The 5499-nt window shown below is 29.2% G+C and overlaps 1 long non-coding RNA gene across 1 annotated transcript; it reads right to left on the bottom strand.

The window, feature by feature from the left end:
* Positions 1 to 3857: 3857 nt before the first annotated feature.
* Positions 3858 to 4785, bottom strand: LOC131042515 (uncharacterized). The gene is made up of 2 exons (XR_009105267.2): positions 4543 to 4785; positions 3858 to 4300 (listed from the first exon to the last, which is right to left on the bottom strand). It is a non-coding gene; the product is annotated as an uncharacterized LOC131042515 (long non-coding RNA).
* Positions 4786 to 5499: the final 714 nt, after the last annotated feature.

Here is a 5499-nt window from a genome sequence, read left to right as displayed (position 1 = left end):
ACATGGTCTAATCTAGAAAAATAAAAAGTATTGAAAACAAGAAAAAGAAAAAACACTAAAAACAATAAGAAGAAGAAAAAATACTTAAAACAATAAGAAAATGAAAAAATACTAAAAATAATAAGATATATACAATAAGATATATACAAGGGTGTCACACCCATAAAAAGAATAAGAACAATAAGATCTGAAAAAAATCAGTGAAAAATAACAACAATCATTGAATACATTTGTATAGAGGAATTTAATATTATTATTTATTATTACAATAAGATATGAAAAAAATCAGTGAAAAATAACAACAATGTATAGAAGAATTTAATATTATTATCTATTATTTTGTTCTTCTTGATAAAAAATATCTATTTGCAAACCATTCAAACAAGAAAACCATTATATGTGAAAAAAAAAATAGAATAACTTCATTATTAATACATGGATAGTCTCTAAATAAGAGAATCGCGAGAAGAAAAAGAAAAAACAACTTTGTTGATAATAAAAAAGTCCTTTTGGCAAAAGAGCCCTTCGTAGATTTTGGTCTTTGATAGATTGATCTTATTCACATTTTTACAATCTTTATGATTTAATCCAACAACTTTGTGTTTAAACTCTAACATAAACAAACATTTTGAAAAAATTTCAAATGACAAAAGTTTATCACATAAAAGTCTTAACATTTTGAAAAAACTTCAAATGAAAGATCTCTCATAAGAATAAATTTTAACAATATCTCTTAACAATATCTTTTATATGAAAGACAAGCACTTGCTCACTCAAAAAATTTCAAAGGAGTGGAATGGAGTTGTAGATTGTTCATATTCCACTGGAGTGGAATGGAATGGAGTTGTAGATTGTTCATATTCTTAGGGAGTGGAATGGAGTTGTATATTGTTCATATTCCTAGGGAGTGCAATGGAGTTGCATATTGTTTGACCAAATGGACTTCTAATCATATGTTAGATAACTTAGTGGATAGATAACTTAGATAACTTAGTGGAGAATGACAAGGTGGTGTAATGCTTTGTATCTTTTTTGTGATTGAATAAATTTTTACCCCCTTTTAGTTTCATAAATAATTATAATAATTATAATAACTTAGTGGAGAATGACAAGGTGACAAGGTGGTGTAATGCTTTGTATCTTTTTTGTGATTGAATAAATTTTTACCCCTTTTAGTTTCAAAAATAATTATAATAACTTAGTGGAGAATGACAAGGTGGTATAATGCTTTGTATCTTTTTTGTGATTGAATAAATTTTGACCCCTCTTTTAGTTTTAAAAATAATTGTAATAAACAATAGATCAGAATGAAGAAATTTATATATCATTTTAATTCTGTAAACTATAAACAATACAATAAAAAGTTTTCAAAACTATAAACAATACATAAACATAAATTTGCAAGTAAATAAACAAATAGTTTTCACAGTATAAAAAATTGGTAGAGAACTTTTGCTAACAATCATCTCATCTGTCTTTTAGATTACATCTTTCATGAAATAAAACTCCATGAAAATTTACACATAAAATCAAAAGGATGTTGAACTATAATAATGACTCCTCAAAAGCATTTGCTTCAGTGATTATGCCCCACATGTTTCCTGCTGGAAGCAAGCCTTGTAATTAAATAGGGCACACTGAAAGCAAAATAGATTTTTGTATGATTCCCATATAATTATAAGTTTATAACCATAAGATCTGTTGGTCCTAGAGTCATAATTACAAACTAGGTTTTTAATATTTTTGAAATACTATCTACTGTCCATAATTTATTTGATTACAAATATTCCGAGCTTCATATATTATGGTGTCATTTTGCATTATATAAATTAAATTTCTGCTTGCTTTACATAAATTCTGAATGCATTTTGAAGGACTCATTTTGTTCCGTTGAACGAAAGAATTTAAGAAAACAGATAAGAGTAAAAAAAATTACATTATTTTTTCCTTATTATCCATTTTCAATCTATATTTGAAACAATACTTTTTTTTATAAATGAAGCTAAAATAGAACAAACCCAAATATTCAGTGCATTGCATAGATAAACTATTTGAATTCAAGAAAATACAATCTAAGTATAGTTCACCTTTATTTCAATCAAATAAAAAACAATCTGTAATTTATTATTTCCATTAATATCCTATTAAACATTGAGATCTAGATTGTAATTTATTTTCATAAATTCATCTCAGAACTAACTTAACTAGAGCCTTACCTTAACTATCCAACTAACTTCCCAAAAACAAAATCTCTTTATTTATAACTGAAACCTTGCTATGGATCAATAAAATACTCATCTCCAAAAGAGGTGCACTGCTTGAATTGGTCCCAATTCTGGTTTTGGAAAAATGCAGCTACCTGTTGGAAGACAGAAATTTATTAGACCTTGCTTTTCTCCTCCTCCTCCCATTGCACAATCAGGTAAACTAAGATCTGAAGTTGCGTCTTGTAAGAGCAAACTGGTTTCTCTCTAGGGCTTGATATCAAAAGACATTGTGGTTCTTGGAATACTGTTTTCCTTCAAAAGTGAAGAGCTTATTGCATATCAAACACTTATATCTTGCCTGCAAATTTTTGGAATAGCTGTTGTCAAAATATCTAAACTTGGTATTGTGAGAATGACATTTTAAATAAGTGGGCCTTGCAGGGGACTTTTTCAATGTTTTTTCTCAATCCTTCATATCCTTTAGATATTGTGAGAATGAAACTTTAAATAAGAAGTGGGCCTTGCAGGAGACTTTTGCAATGTTTTTTTCAATCCTTCATATCCTTCCATCTGTTTTGGAGGATATGGTAGAAGAATCTTAGAGGAATCATTGTCTCCACCTTCAATTTTCTTTGCTTTTGTTAAATGACAGAATAATTTCTTCAACTCTGTTATCCATCTAGAGATGGCTTTCTCTAGTCTAATACTATTAAACTAAATGGCCTATCTATTGTAAATTCTTGCCTATGTCTCTAATTTGATTTTCTAATGGGAGTTTCCCTTGATTTGTGGCTTTATTGCACTGGCTTTGCTTCATAAGCAATTAAAAGCATTTTTAAATTAGCTTGATAAGTAATGAGAAGCATTTGGGTCATAATAGTAGACAATAAGATATCAAATTCATCAAGATTGCTAATGTTTTGGCTCTATGACCCATCATCAGGGTAGATAGCAAGAAAAGATTGCTAATGTTTTGAATAAGGTTTCAGTATTTTTCTTCTTCTAGATTAGATTAGATGTTGTAAATTTTCTTTTGCTAATGTTTTCGTTTTATGATCAGGGTAGATAGCAAAAGAATTAATTACTCTGAAAAAAATAAAATGATCTAATACAGAAAAGGAAAAAAAAATCTTCGAAAATAATAAGATATTAAATTCATGAAGTTTCCACAGTTCGTATGAAATAAATTCTTTAGATGCCAATGTTAGAGATCTGAAACATTGGTAAGTCAAAATCTATGATCAGAAGAAGAAAAATACTGAAAACAATAAGATATGTACAAGGGTCTGGAATATGAAAAGAAATCAGTGAATAAAAACAACAATTTCTGAATACATTGTTTTGTTTTTTTAATAAAAATGGATTATTCCACTAAACTTTTTTATTAATATTTTTTATTTTTTACATAGGATGAGGAAAGAACCCTGGGAAGAAAACCTCTGGTCACAGTTCATAAAATAAACCTATAGTATCTGACAGATCAGTTTATGCACCCCGCCCAAAACCACATACAAAATGCGGTCACAACACATATAATATCACATATAATATCAGTTTTGCATAGAGCCCATATGACAATTTGTCAAAAAAACCGATTGAATAATTTTCAAATGTAGACTCCACAGCTGCTACCAATGAAAGAAGACAAAATTTCTGAATACATCGTTATGGAGGAATATTATTGTCTATTATTTGTTCTTCCTGATAAAAAAAATATCTGCTTACAAACCACCAATATAAGGAACTATGCCATTTACTGTACAAGAACATAACTCCAAGCTTGAACTTGATTCATTCTGCTAATTATAAATACTTACAATAACACTACAGATTTAAGACCCAGTGACTTCATCTTTCACTTTCTTACCCAGCTTCTGTGTGCTATCCCATGACTGCTCTATCTCCTCTGTGTCTCCTTCAACAGACTCTGCCTCCTCACTAATTTCTTCAGCAATAGACTTTGCTTTCTCCCCTTCTTCTTCAAGTTTTGACTGAATGTTCTCTGCTGCCTTGTTTGCCAGATCCTTCACATTGTTAAGGGGTCACACAGCCCTTGGCTTAATGTCACTTTCCTCTGCAATACCTGTGTCCAACTTTTTCACCACAAAACATACTCCTCAGAAAATACATATGGGCAATGCTTAAAACATAATACTAAGAAGGCCCATGTTATATACATCTGGATATACTTCAAATACAATTTGTAAATATGGCTTAAGCATTCACAATATCATGTTGGAATTAAATGAAAGAAATATGGCTCTTTCAGTCTTTCAGATGCATACACTGGTTTATATGATCACATAAAGGAAATAATTGAATTAAAACCATTTACCTTTTTTGAGCAGGGAATAGTTCTGAAGAAAATATCATGATCCTTGTGTAAGGCAGATCTTGCCCTCAGTAAGCCAAGTTGACAAGTTCTATGCATACTGATAAACCAGCCAAATCTACCACAGTTTATTCTCTAATATGAAACTTCCTAAGACTGTATTTTTGTTGATTATCATGAAATGATTTGATGGGTTTGCAGCAATTGGAGATGATATACTCAGGGATGGGATTTAATTGCGATGTGGCAGTTGTGAAGGTGTGGTTTTGCATGTGAAGTTGACGTGTTTAAAGAAGATTAAAAGAATATTCAAATCTTACAGACAGAAGTCCTCCAAAACCACACTACTAATTCACATAGCTTAGCCTTTGCTTTTATTTGATTCTGCCTGTTATTAATTTGTGTTTTACTTACTTATAAACTTAGCATTAAAAGGAAAAATGTTGCATTGACACGAGCAGCAGTTCAATTGTCATAATAAGATCACATAACATTATTAAATATCACTTGAATTCGTAAGTCTAAATCTATATGGTGCTTAAAATATTAGGAGAAGAAAAAGATAATTTTGTGGATCAACATTTTAAATCACATTCTATGTTCTGTCATCAGGATGATATAGAGCCAAAACAATCAATATTATTATGAAGTGAGATCAAAAGTGTTCATCCTAAAAACTGAACACAATTTAATCACAATATCTATATTATTAACTCTAGAAATCTCTTATCGTTAACAAAAAATGTCTTGAATAAGATGATATTTTTTTATTGGGTTTAATGTTGAAGGTACATCAAAAGTTATATATTGCATATCAAAACAAAGGATTTCATAATATTTAATAATTATATTAAGTTGGCATTCTTTTGTTTTATATATGAAATTACTGTTTTTTATTAAAAAAAATAAAAAATTATTGGCCTTGGATTCATTTTAACATCTTGTCTTTAATGTAAGAGT

The sequence above is a fragment of the Cryptomeria japonica genome, chromosome 1 (genome assembly GCF_030272615.1).
Source record: "Cryptomeria japonica chromosome 1, Sugi_1.0, whole genome shotgun sequence".
Taxonomy (NCBI): Eukaryota; Viridiplantae; Streptophyta; class Pinopsida; order Cupressales; family Cupressaceae; genus Cryptomeria; species Cryptomeria japonica.
This window is presented reverse-complemented; position numbering and strand designations above follow the sequence as displayed.